The sequence below is a fragment of the Mirounga leonina genome, unplaced genomic scaffold (genome assembly GCF_011800145.1).
Source record: "Mirounga leonina isolate KUSES-001 unplaced genomic scaffold, KU_Mleo_1.0 Mir_129, whole genome shotgun sequence".
Taxonomy (NCBI): domain Eukaryota; kingdom Metazoa; phylum Chordata; class Mammalia; order Carnivora; family Phocidae; genus Mirounga; species Mirounga leonina.
The window spans coordinates 29055618-29070680 of NW_023270323.1; the positions used below are offsets into that span (position 1 = coordinate 29055618).

Sequence of the window (15063 nt, forward strand, 5' to 3'; positions counted from 1 at the left end):
AATTGTTTAATACTTTGCTTGATACTTTCACGGTTTAATACAAAGAGATTCCTGGTATAAAATATGGAGAAATAATACACGTAAGAATATAAGGTAATCATAATAGCCAATCGCAGAGCAAATATTTGAACAAATGTCTTTAAAAATATATATGAATATAAAATTAAGTGAAAAATTTTCTACATTAATGTTATTTTTCCTAGATATTCTAGAATCTTACCACAAATCTTTACTGCTAAAGTTATTTGTGAGAACTTCATATGCCAGTAACACATGCTACTTTTTAAAGGATACCAAGCTCACATAATATTTAAGCAGTGTAGATATTAAATCTGAAAAATTATTCTGATTTTCTTAATTTTTTTAAATTATAATTACCAGGAGAATGCCAATGTATTGGTCCAATCTTCCTCAGAAAACTTTTTAAGATGAAATTTAGCTACCCAAATGACTAATTTCTATCTCATCATGCCAAAGACGATGTAAAATCTAAAAAGTTATCAAATCAGCATGAATTCAGTATGTACATAAGTAATGTTGAACATTGTTTATATATAAATTTTGATGAGACAAATATATAAATCAAAATTCTACATTTGTATGACTTACATGTTTTCTAGTGTATAAGGACATCTTGATTTATTTTTTATTTTTTTTAAAGATTTTATTTATTTATTTGAGAGAGAGAGAATGAGAGACAGAGAGCACGAGAGGGAAGAGGGTCAGAGGGAGAAGCAGACTCCCCGCCAAGCAGGGAGCCCGATGCGGGACTCGACCCTGGGACTCCAGGATCATGACCTGAGCCGAAGGCAGTCACTTAACCAACTGAGCCACCCAGGCGCCCAGTCTTGATTTATTTTGATGTCAGTATCTGACTCTTTCTGATGTGGTCCTATTCCAGCTATTTCAAATGTACATATAGTGGTCTTCTAGATTTACCTCGTCTCTAGTCATTTGTAATGTTATGGGTCAGGCTAAATCCAGCCTTTCCTGGAATCCTAAAAAACTATAGTTAATCATTTCAAACCTGTGCTAGTTTAAACCATTACTCTCTAGCTCCAGTGGGAAAATAGTTACTTTTTTTTTGTAGTTTTATAATACAGTCATTATAAATCTTTTTTATTCCAAATGCTTGTATTTTTTTCATCTTTTGAAAATTAATTTAAACCTTTTGGTTGCTGGATATTAACCAACCTTTTTATTTATTATTTATTTTTTTATTTTTTTAGTTGAAGTACAGTTGATGTACGTACAATATTATACTAGTTTCAGGTGCACAAGATAGTGTTTCAACAACTATATACATTATGAAATGTTACCATCTGTCACCATACAAAGTAACTACAATATTATTGACTACAGTCCCTATGCTGTGTTTTTCATCCCCATGACATTTATTTTATAACCGGATGTTTGTACCTCTTAATCTCCCTCATCTAGTTCATCATCCCCAACCGTCTTCCCCTCTGGCATTTTGAGTTTCAAACAGAGGTCTATTTTACATCCAGTGTTTTTCTGCCCAAGAAAGAGGCTTCTAAATATTCATCCCAGAAATTGAAATGGAAAGTCCTTTTGTACATCCCATCTCTCTGGTTGGAACCTATGTAGTTTGGCCCTTTGTTTCCATCCTTTCTCAAAACCAGGGTGACTGGATCCTGCTGCTATGTCTCCAACCCTTTGAAAACCCCCACTCTAAGAGGACTCCTAAATAACCCAGTTTGGAAGTCTGTCAGGGGATCATTTCAGTACATCATATGTCCTGAAGTGAAAATCACTATCAATTCTACTTCCGTCTCCCCACCCACTGTATTATAATTCCTTAGACCTCAAATATGCAAATTGCTGGACTGCTTTAGCTATGTTCCAACATGTCTTCAACTTTAGATTAATGTCCATTTCCTTAGATGAACATCCTTAGATGTCATTATTTTGACATTACCAAGATATCTTGCCATCAGCCTTTTCTATACATTTCAGTCTTTGTTTTGCATTGCATGTTACATAGTTGGCATCGTTAAGATGATTGTCCTAATTTCTTACTAGCTGATATTTTATTTATGTTTGCATTTCTTAATTTTATGATTAAAAATTATATGGAATATGGAAGACAAAATACGGAAAGAAAACTAATCATATTTACCCACCAGAAAATCAGTATTCATGTTTTGCCATACATTTTAAGATCTTTTTATATATAAGGTTGAGTTCATAATTTATAATTTTATTTGCTGTTTTTCTTTGACTTCACATAATAATACAAAGTTTCCTTGTGAATTAAAAATATTTTAAAAGTAAAATTTGGTAGCTCTTTGATATTCAAATGCCTAACCTTTCCCATATGCTTTCTCTTTGGTTTCATTTGTTTCTTTTCTTTTTTTATTATTGTTATGAGGGAGAGAAGTTGCTATTTCTATCTTTAATGTCCTTAGAATGTATTTGTATAATTCAAAGGATCAATGAATATGAATATTTTTAAGATTGTTGATACATATTGACAAATGGCCCTCCTAAATCATTGTACCAATTACCATTCCTTCCAACAGTGTGTGTGACATTTCCTGGTGGTACACAAACTAGTCAGTCTGCTAATTTCATAGAAAAAATAGTTCTGTGTTTTTAATTGCATTTCTCTTTTATTTTTGAAATCTAAAATGTCGATCAATATATATGCAATAACTATAGTCATTAAGTTTTTTATTACCTGTTTCATAATGTACATATAAATGCTCTTTACCTATTTAGACTAGTGGGATCTTAGTTCTTCATATAGTGAAGATACATCATTATAAGTGTCAAGATTTGCTTACTTTTTAGTAATGTTTGTTTTGCATTAGATACAATTGTTAATTTTATCTTTTGGGGAATCTAAATTAATATCTTCTACAGATGTATGTAAGTACGAGCACTGTTTGTCACCCTCTCCCAAAACTGTTTTAGGTCTCCACCTGCAGCATATACTAAATAAGTGTGTATATAGATGTTCTATTTTCTACACTGCTCTGGGCTATCAAAGCTATTCTTCTAATCTGTCTAATTTGGACCAGGATCATATTAGTTTAAATATTCTTTTTAAATATTTTTCAATACTTGGTCAGGCTAATTTCTGCTAGGAAATCACATATGGTCATAATTAGAAATATTTTATGTAAGTACTCTTGTGGGTACACACATCTACATACAATTATATGTATAAAAAACAATTGTAGCCATAATTAACCACTATTATGTTATATATGTATATAACATATTAAAATAGTTAAAATTTATCACCATTATATCCAATTTTTAAAACTTATGACAATTACTGTAACATATGATCTTAATATTACTGACCAATACTAATAGAAAACAAAATACACTTAAATGGAATTTGAATGGTTTGATGTGAAAATGAACATTTAGTTTCCTTTTATTTTTTTTTAATTTATTTTTTTTAAAGATTTTATTTATTTATTCATGAGAGACAGAGAGAGAGACAGAGGCAGAGGGAGAAGCAGGCTTCCCGCTGAGCAGGGAGCCAGACACGGGGCTCCATCCCAGGACCCTGGGATCATGACCTGAGCCGAAGGCAGACGCTTAACCGACTGAGCCACCCAGGCTTCCCATTTAGTTTCCTTTTAAATCAATCTCATAATTAATCCTATTCTCATATGTTTGTCACAAAATGAACTTACTTCTTGTGTTTTGATAATTTCAGTATACTTCCACGATTACTTTAATTATTTGAGTATGAAATAATTGATTAATTGATATTATTCTTTCATTAGGACAAATGGCTGCTTAAAACAAATGTTACTATCAGAGCTATGCTTAAAATATTTTTTTAAGCTGGAAAAATTAGCATCACTTTTCCGCAACTTTATCTGTCCTTACTTTTTCCTCTCTACTTCTCTCAAAGTAAATTGAAGCCTAAAATAGCACAGGTTAGTCGTGAGAGTCACACACTCCTCTCAAAGAAGCTTTAAAGAGAGACCTGTTTCAGCAGTGAAATGACTGGGAGGGAAAAGCTCAGTATTAACTTTAAGCATCTACAAATGGAGGTAATTGATGTTTGCTCAGTGCAAGAGTCATCCTGTAGAAGAAAGCAACACATGATTCAGTATTTTGTATGTCAACACTATTACTGTGCCAGAACAGAACTAAGATGCCAGTTGATTGCAAAGATGAATCTATGTAATTTTCCTTTATTGAACTAGTAAAGATGATCTCTTCTGTGGAAATAAACAAAAAACACCCAAATGAGAACAAGCAAAGGCTATTTATTAAGAGATTGCTATAGCAAGAGAATCAGCCACCATCACTTGGCATCTGGCAGAAACCCAAAGGCAGGCAGTGGAATGTAAAACCTTTATAATGAAAAGAAGGGAAGGCTTTAGTTTTGCCCTGATTGGAAGTTATTAGCATGGGGTAGCTGGAGGTGGGCTAACTGGAAGTACAGCATCCTGTGGGATTGGTTAGGGGAGCATGTTTGATTTCTTCTAGTTGGTCCTGAGTTGGACAATTGGACAAAAATTAGGGAGGCTGGTATTTATTGATAAAGTCCTGACCAATTGACCACTTGGGTCAATTGCTACAGAGCTTATGCTTTGGCTTTCTATCTAGACTGATGCCTGCAGGCTTGGTGTCAGAGTTCTATTTTTTTTTTTTTTTAATTTAGTCTACCCATTGTCCATTTGTATAGTCAGTCTCTCATTTATACATTCACTGAAGAATAGTACAGGTCTTTTTATAAGTTTAGTGTTCAATCATAAAAAAAAAAATTAAAAGAGGAAAAACTTTAAGGAGTGTAACCATGAATATACTGGGAAATTCTTTTATTAAGTGATCAGATAAATAACTATTTCAGGGCACCTGGGTGGCTCAGTTGGTTAAGTCTTGGTTTTAGCTCAGGTCATGATCTCATGAGTCATGAGATCAAGGCCTGGTATTGGGCCCTATACTCAGTGCAGTCTACTTGAGTTTCTCTAATCCTCTCTCTCTGTCCACCCCTCTGCTTACTCTCTCAAAATAAATAAATAAATAAATAAATAAATAAATAAATAAATAAATAAATAAATCTATTTCAAATCAGTATCACTTTGAATTTTATTGGTTTATGAAAGAAACCATGTGATTTGGAAGTTAAAGGATAGAAATTGTTTAAGAAGAATTTTATCAGATAACTTAAGAACCAATATGTCTTTACAATGTCAGAGAAGTGGGAGAAAAAAAAGAGGGGGGAGTGAGATTGAGATAAAGGTGAAAAAAATTACATTTGTAGTTGTTTTCAATAACAAACTTTTTCTTTACCTACCTGTTTGCCAGTTTTTGAGGTCAGATACCAGTTTGTAGTCTGTCCTACTTATATAATGCCTACAGTGTTCTATTTCCTATCTGCTATTTGAGGAGGAAGTTGAGCTTTCAGAAGATTATAACTGAACTGAAGGAGAGTTCATCCGCCAGATGCACAGCAAGCCAATAAAAACTGACACCAAGCCTTTGAAGTGAAGAAAGATAGGTGACTTATTTGTGTGGTACCACCCAGGAGAATAGGGAGCTGGCGCTCAAAAGTCCGGAGCTCCCTGATGACTTGCAAGTGAGGATTTTAGGGGCAAAATTTGGGGCAGGTGGGCGCCTGGGTGGCTCGGTTGGTTGAGCGACTGCCTTCGGCTCGGGTCATGATCCTGGAGTCCCGGGATCGAGTTCTGCATCGGGCTCCCTGCTCGGCAGGGAGTCTGCTTCTCCCTCTGACCCTCCCCCCTCTCATGCTCTCTCTCTCTCATTCTCTCTCAAATGAATAAATAAAATCTTTGAAAAAAAATTGGGGGCAGGTGTCTTCTGAAAAGGTGGACATCATGGACGGGAGGCCCAGGAGGTCTTACTAGCACGTGTTCTGGTGCCACTTCCTCTGGTCTCTGGGGGTCTTTTCCATTTCAAAAGACTTGAAATCTAAAAGAAATATATTTATTCCTTATGTTAGAGATTTCCTATATTTAGGTAGTGCTGATTAACTACTTGTCCTACAGCTCCCTATGAATAATAAGCAAGGATTCCTATCCCTTGAGCCTCGGCCTACATGTCCTTTGGCCAGTTGAGCCATGCCTGGGGGTGATATGACCTCTAATGTACATTTTTTCCATCTGAGCTGACAAGATGGATATTGGCTTCAAAATATAAATACTTGGTAAGAGTATGTAGACCAAACAGAGTAAAAAGGCATTAGTGTTCTATTGACCGTATCTAAATTATAGCTTACATATATTTATGTATATATTATGTTTATATATATTTTCATGTATATGTAAATACATATGACATATATAAATGTAGACATGTAAGTGTATAATAATATAGTAGTGACATTTAGGTCTTTAAATTTGAATAATATAAAAATGTTTAAACAATGTATTAAAAGCTGAAACTGTGTGATTTTCTTGTTCAAAATATCGCATCGGAGCCACTTTTTGAAAAAATACTTGATGTATCATGTAACCTCTTTTGGCTATAGCTCACTAAAGCAGATTTTTCTGATCTTTGTGACCTGTAGGGTTTGCTTTTTTTTTTTTTTTTTTGATTTTATTTTTTATTTATTTATAAGAGAGAGAGAGAGAACACAAGCACAAATGGGGGTCAGAGGCAGAGGGAAAAGCAGGATCCCCGCTGAGCAGGGAGCCCGAAGCTGGGCTTGATCCAAGAACCTGGGATCATAATCTGAGCCAAAGGCAGATGCTTAACCAACTGAACCACCCAGGAGTCCCTAGGGTTTGCTTTTTTAATGGGATTTGAGTCTTTGACATGCTTCCTACTTTCATAGCATGGACATTCTAATAGTGAGATGTCATTTCAATGTAACACAATTAGTATTGTGTTTTTAACAATTGGTACAAGAATAGAATAGAAGGTATGATTATCTTTTCTTTAATGAGTACAGAAGTATTTTTCAGAAATGGTAAATTTAAGCCAGACCGGGAGAATGAAGAGACATTTTATCAGTTCATTGATAGTGTGTGATAAGGAAGGCATATAGGATGAATGCACACGCATGTCTGGTGTTCTGTGACTCTCTAGATGTCTACAAGGACTTCCACAGCCTCTGCCTGGGACCCTCCCCAGCCTCACCTCCAGTCCTTTCTGCTATTTTTGGCATGAGCTTTCTTATATACAAACATTGTATATATAAAAATAATATATATAATATATAAAAGTATATAACTAAATATATATGCGGTTCTGCTTTGCTCCAGCTCAGTAACAGTTGAAAGAAAATCTTTTATGTCAAAATATCCACTTCTTGAAAGTTCTTCCAACAAATATATGGCAAAACTGAGCTTCGCTTTCATTTAACTTTATGTAAGTCTGTGGTCCAGTAACTACAGGGCAAAGTAGAGATTCTGAATACAGATAATTTTATAGTTTTGTTATTTTGGTTGAGATATTATGACTTCTGGTTAATCTAAGTAGCTAGTACTGAAATACAGAAGTTCAAGAGTCTGTTATTAAACATTCAACTTGCCATTAAAAGAAACCTGTAAAGATCAATGTTAGAAAGAAAGAAAAAAAAAAAAAACGAAAAAACTTGTGGTTTAAAAAGATAGAGGACAGGGTGAAATTTACAGTTACTTAACAAACCAGTCTTAATTGTAGATAACATAAATTAACATTGTAAACAAATTGCAGAATTATTTAAAGTATTTACCAGGGAAGAAATTGTTTTTAAGCACCTCTAGGCACTTCAGAAGTTTCTATTAACATGCAGACCATTAATATGCTAATTACAAACCTTTCCCTTTGTATTCATTAAGCAAATTCCCCTAAGACTATTATAAAACACATCATTCAGTCCAACAAGTATTTATTGAGTACCTATTGGATCCGTGGTTGTCAGTCTGGAGGAAATTCAGAAGTAATGATACCTGGATCCCACAGCCAAGCTATTTTGATTTAATTGTTCTAAGGTGAGGCTTGGGAATTGTCTTTTCGTTTTTGTTTGTTTGCTTAAATATCACCTGTTGCTCTAATCTGTAGCTAGTTTTAGAATCATTGCATAATGTGAGTAGAAAGTTGTTTTTATATAATTTCTTATTCTGAGAGCACAGCACATAGATTCTTAGTAAATATTTTCTAGTAAGGAGGATGTTTGTGTCTACTACTGCAGCCAAAAGTTTACAAAAGTTGATTAATATTTGGAGAAATTCATTTTGAGTGCCTAAATATATACTGAAATAAGCAGACTGAATCTAACACGTTCAATGACATTTGCTAGCTGCATCAGTGCCTTTAACTGTGGCATTCATGGAAGAAGAACCTGTTTTATAATGATCTTTGGCCCATTAGAACGATTAAAAGAAATACAGTGAATCTTCATTAAAGTATAGCTTGGGAAATAGATCAATTGAGATGTTGTCTAAAGATTACTTATCTCAACCTTTCTTTCTACTTTCATGTAGTGCGTGATATTCCGAGGTTCTAATGGTTGTTTCCAAAGTAAGAAACAAGGAGAGTTCCTGATTCTAAAGATAAAGTCAGTTTTTTGGTTTGTTTGCTTTTGTAACTTCATCCTTAAGGCAAAGGGATGACTCCACATGGCACACTTAGATTTGTAGAGTTTGGGGTTTTGTTTTTATTTTAGAAATCCTTGAAATGTGTATGATTTATTTACCTTGGTCACTTATATGATTTGATCTCTAGTTTATACATGCATTAGTAGGTATATACATTCATAGCATGCATATACATGCAATAATAGAGTTGGGGCCCTTAGTAATTTTATGGCATCTATCCTTTAATACTTTCAAACAAAATTTGGTATATTTTGCTACAGTCAAGGCTAGAGCCATATATAAGCATTTTAAGTGTTGTTTGTAATTTATTGTGAATTAATTTATCAGATTTTTTTTTTAACCTGGTAACAAGCTATTGAGGAGGAAGAAAGAAAGGTCTGTTGCAGAGTTCTCCATGACAACATCTTAAGTTTTCAATAGAGGGGAGGGGGATGTGGCTGGGGGAGTAGGAGGGAGGGAAAGGAACTGGAAGATGTGGAAAGAATTGTGCTTCCAATGCAGTATAAGACAATGACTGGTACCCACATCTTACCCCCACAGCTTGCTTTCAGTGCCATCTTGGGAAAGCTGCTTCTTCTCTGGGTCCCAGAATTCTTAGCTCTAAGATGAATATACTAATAGGACATTTCAGGCTTGAAACAGGAAACACAAGGAGAAAGAAAATGTGTTGGAAAGACATACTCTTCTTGTGTTTCTCCTTTACTCTCACACTATTACCACATTTAACAATGCTTCTGGTACCAGATAGGTGGGTTTTATTTTGTTTTGTTTGTTTTTCTACACCAAGCAATTCTCTATGACATCAGCTGGGTGGCCTGCAATTCAATTCAATTCTGACAGTAACTGGACTTGGCCCCACAGGTTAAGGACTCAGTCCCACAGGACTACCCTCTACTTCAGACAGCAATCACAAGTAGTCAGTCCCCAGGTTGCACACAACTTCTGTCCTGCAATCAGGGGTTCTCGTGACCTGCCTCCTTGAGTTCAATCATTTGCTAGAACAGGTCACAAAACTCTGGGAAACACTTACTTACATTTACCAGTTTATTATATAATAAAGGATATAATAAAGGGTACAGATGAATAGCCAGTTGAAGAGATACATAGGGCAAGGTCTGAAAAGGTCTCAATTGCAAGAGCTTCTAGCCCATGGAGTTGAGTTGCATCACCCTCCTGAACCATGGATGTGTTCACCAAACTGGAAGCTCTCTGGACTCTGGACTCTTGGGATTTTTATAGAGGCTTCATCATGTAGGCGTGATTGATCATTAACTATTTCTAGCCCTTCACCTCTCTCGGGAGAATGAGGGGTATGACTGAAAATTCCATACTTCTACTCATAACCTATGTGTTTCTGGTGACCAGCCTCCTCCAGGAGACCACCAGGAATCACCTCATTAGTACAAAAGACATTCCTATCACCCAGGAAATCCCAGAAGCTTTGGGTCAAGAACCAGGGTGAAAGATCAAGTATTAGAACAAGAGATCCTCCTAGTGCTGTTATCACTTAAGAAATTACAAGAGTTTTAGGAGCTCTGTGTGCCAGGAACTGGGGTCAAAGAGTAAGTGTTGGAGCAAAGATTCTCCTAGCACCCATATATACAAGTGTTTTAGGAGTTCTGTGTCAGGAACTGGGAAGTAGGCTCTCTCTCTCTCTCTCTCTCTCTCTCTCTCTCTCTATATATATATATATATATATATATATATTTCTCATTATTTCACAGCAAGATATGAGAGTGACAAGCTTGGAATTTGATTAGGTAAGACTGAGATCCACTGATGTTTCAAAACCCATCCACCAGGGACTTGTGCTTAGGTATGACCATTGTTGGTAAAGCATCTTAGGGGGTAATAAGGAGGCACCTATAGGAGGCACCTATAATTGTTGGTGAGGGATAAGAAGCCCTATAATGAGGACAGAGAACTAGAAAAGAAGCTTGAAAAATTACTGCATATAATGATATCCTATTCTAATTTGTCTAGACTGTGACTTGGAAATAGTCATTGAATTGCACATATAAATCCCAACATGCATGGTAGATGTAGTATTCCCTCAGAGTTACTCAAAGACACAATCAAAAAATAAAATTAAAAGCTCTTTATAACCATTTTGCATTGCCTTCTCTTTAGGGTGGAATAATTTGATGCCTTTGTGCCAGAAGCATGGCGACTGAAGAGTAGAGTTTGGGAGCCACGTACATTATGCTTTTTATCCCTTGCTCAGTATTTGCAAAAGATTTCTGCAGAAATAACCACAAAAAATTGAAATAAGGGAAAATTAAAATTGCCCCGTAATGCTAATTAATGTAACACTCCAACAATAGCTCTTAAAAAAACACTTTTGTCATCATGTTACTTCTTTGCACACTGATTAATATATATATATATATATATATATATATATATCATTGATTTTCATTGCATCATAGACTCCACAAATGTATTTTGTTTACTTCAAAATATTTATTCATTATTTAGTTCTTTTAGTATGGCCAACTTCATGCATATTTTCTGCACCTCCCTCTTTGTCCTAAGACCAGGTTATTATAATAATATTAGTTTTAAAACTTCTAAAGCTCACTGTGAGCCTGGGACAGTGCAAAGAGCTTCACGTGTATTATGAAACTCATTCTTCGAAACTGCATTATGTGGAATAGGTTCTATTATTATCTCATTCACATCAGTGACTGGTTTACCCAAATGATCCATATAGTAATGGATGCATCCAGGACTGCTCCTAGTTTGACTCTAAACCCCATGATCTTAATTCTTTGGCTTCACAATGGTGTCAAAGGTGAGGACTTTTTTATTGCTCTTTAATAGGTTTTATAGGATTGTGTTCTAAAGGCTTGGTGCCACTTTTCAGTGGCCTAAGAGCCACTGTGTTTTCTCTAGTACTTAGTACCCTCAGTTGGTGTTATTGTTGTTTTATATAAAAGGGGTAAACTACAGAGCCTTTTTTTCTTCCCCTTTTTAATTTTTTTTTACCAATAAACTGAAAATATTTGTTACCTAATTGAAGTACTTGTTTTGTGAACTTACTCTTCCTGCGTTTCTCTCATTTATCTGTTAGGATCTTAGTGTTTTCCTTATCTGCTGTATGATCTCTTGTTTAAGAATTTAAATCATTTATCCATAGCCTGTAGTCTTGGTTCTCTGATCTAGTATCTTGAAGAATTTCTTCCCTAGAGTTATAATCACCTTACTTTGGTAGGAGGGAGGTTATCTTACTTACATTGACACACTTCATGCATATATTGATTAACTCTGTGTTAAGTCCTGGCTAAAGTAATTTTATTTGAATCTTTTTTGGTCTGGAAAGCTTCTGTTATCATATTTTAATCTTCTGAAGGACAAATCGAAATATCTTGTTGAAACAAAGATGCACAGTTTTTTTTTTATTATTATTATAAGCCTGGAAGAGCTAAACTATTTTAAACTTGGCTAATAATGATCTTGTGACAGCTGCATGAAGTTACTTGTAGGCTTCCAGGTGCTGCAGACTGAAGAGGATGCAGATGTGGCCTGTGTGGAGCCATCGCCCACAGAAGTTAGATTGGCTGCTCTTTCTAGCACATTTTGGTTTCTATTTCTAAATTATCTCCGAGGCCTGTAAGCATTTTCAACCTGTACTTCAAGTATTTATTGATTAAGGAAAGAGCATGTATACCATCTGGTGCTGAGGTGTTACTGTGACAGCATCCTCAGAGTTTATTTTAAAAGATTTATTTGGGGGGTTACTCTTACACTTTCGGTAGTCCTAGTAAAGGAACTTCAGTTTTAATCTTCTTAATAATGCATAGAATGCTGGGATCGCTACTAAATCCTCAGAAAAAAATATTTTATGGAATTGATTCTTCAAAAAATTACATTGACCCTTCTGTATTTATATGAGTCGGTCTGAATATAATCAGCTATTTAGTTATATTATAAATGGAAATACTTGGTATGATAATATTATATGGATCATGAAAAAAACAATTCCTCTGAGATAATAAGAATCTAGTCCATCACTTTTTTTTTTTTTTAAGATTTTATTTATTTATTTGAGAGAGAGAATGAGAGAGAAAGAGCACATGAGAGTGGGGAGGGTCAGAGGGAGAAGCAGACTCCCTGCCGAGCAGGGAGCCCGATGCGGGACTCGATCCCGGGACTCCAGGATCATGACCTGAGCCAAAGGCAGTCGCTTAACCAACTGAGCCACCCAGGCGCCCTAGTCCATCACTTTGATTATGATATTACTAAGACTAAGCCTCCACTTTCCTCCCAAAATGTGTGATATGCCAGATCCTGATCTAAATGAATATATATATTCTCTCACTTCATTTTCACAAAACTGTTGAGATAGGATCTGTTATTATTCCTATTTTATAGCTGTCAACTGAAATACGAAGAGATTAACTAATTTACCCAAGCTAATTTATTTGTGCCATCTTAAAACAAGTCAGACACTCTCAGTACAAAATCTAAAGCAATGACTCATAAGAATATAGAAGTACAAGTGCTTGATTTTACATGATTTCATATTTTTGATTAAAGTTTATTAAAACTTTAAATTAAAATTCTAGTGATAGGTAAGGTGATTTAAGTTCTTCCAGACTAAAATTTGTGGATTGAGTGTTACAGTGAATAGCATGTGTATGTGTGTGTGTGTGTGTGTATACTGAGATGTAGGACAGAAACCTTATTATAAATTTTCAAATTAGGACGACTGAAACAATATTATTTTTAGGATCATTAGTGTGGCTTTTGTCTCAGGACACTGGCTGAATATTAAATCCTGTTAGGTAATGGCAAGCCTGCCTAAACACAGCTCTACGTGAGTTTATAAACTGTGTATAGTTTACAACTAGAAGTATGTTTGTACTTTATTAGGAGATCTCATCATCCTTTGTTTTTTTAATCATCAAAAAGTAATCAGATACTTTTGTCAACAATTATTATTTATTAATTATTTATTGAGTTGGAACTGTGCTGTTTGAAATTAACACATATATGCAAACTTTCCACATTAATAACTATCAGTAAAATGAGATAATTGTGCCATAGTTAATACCAATTACAGTAAAACGCTGACTACTTATGGATGCCATTCATTTTGTTTAAGCTGTGAAGAAAAAGAAAAGATCAAAGAACATCCTCATCTTAGGGAACTAATAGTCTAAGAAAAGAGGAAGGCAAATGTTCTTTAAGGGCAGATAGTAAATGTTTTAGGGCCCTACATTGTCTGTCATAACTACTCAACTGTGTCATAACAGCACTAAAAAAGCCACACACAAGTAATGAGTATGGCTGTGTTCCAACAATACCCTATTTACAAAAATAAGTGGTAGGCTAGATTTGGTCCAAGGACTGTAGTTGGGCAACCCTTAATCTGAGTGCTGATACAAACAGAAACAGGAAAGTTTATTTATATAAGAGATCAGTACGTGTTTAAGACATTAAGGAAATAAATATAATTATAAAGAAATAGAGTAAGATCTGCCAAAGTATTTCACAGATGCTTTAACTACTCTTTAAGTGTTTTAATATTTTGATATACCTACATTATCTCTACAGTGAAATAATTTTAAGGCATATTTAAAAGATTTTATTTATTTATTTGAGAGAGAGAGAGAGAGAGAGAGAGTGAGAGGAGCACAAGCAGCGGGGGAAGCAGGCAGAGGGAGGGAGAAGCAGGCTCCCTGGACGTGGGGCTAGATCCCAGGACCCTGGGATCATGACCTGAGCCAAAGGCAGACGCTCAACCAACTGAGCCACCCAGGCACTCCTTAAAAATAGATTATAATAAATAGTCAAATCGGAAATAAATGTCACAGTGGCCGTTTATATTTACTAGGATTCCACTTTAGTGACAGCCAAATTCCCAGATAAGTAGTCCTAAAAATTAAAACACCATCAGTTAAAAATATATATATATATAGTCTCTCTCTCTATATATTGAATATTCCCTACTTTTCCTTTGAAAAAGACCCTTTGGAATTTTTGGAATTCGATTTGGAAATACTTGTCTACGTTTGTTAGCATTTCCAAATTTGTGGTATGTTTATATTACACTTTCCTCTCTTTATTTGTTATAAAATAGAGTAGATACATTTCAAATAATTACAGTTCAAAATAGACAGATTTTAGACAAAACCCTAGGCCTGCTGGTTTATGTATCATTGCTGAGCTCATTTTGCAGTTCTCTTGAAATCACTAGAAGCAATATTCATAAAATATACTAGCAAGTGAATGCATTGAAGCACTAAATAACTTCTGTGTTATATTCTGCCATCAGTTTATGTGGTTTCTAATGATAAAGTGCATTTTAGTAAGCAACTTACTTGGTATTTTCTGGATTTTTTATGAATATGTGGAAAATTTGAAAGAATCCTAAGTGTTGTAATACCCAGAAAAGTGCATGTATTGTATATAGCTTGCATTTAAATATAATAGCTCTACAAATATATATTTGGAGATGCATTTTTTAAGTCTGAATATGTAAATTTAAATTGGTAGTTTCCCATTGGTGATTGGAGAA

At 34.8% G+C, this 15063-nt stretch overlaps 1 protein-coding gene across 6 annotated transcripts in view; it reads left to right on the forward strand.

The window, feature by feature from the left end:
* Positions 1–15063, forward strand: part of EPHA5 (EPH receptor A5) — a 341721-nt gene that overhangs the window by 274666 nt on the left and 51992 nt on the right. The gene's annotated exons all lie outside the window — the stretch shown is intronic.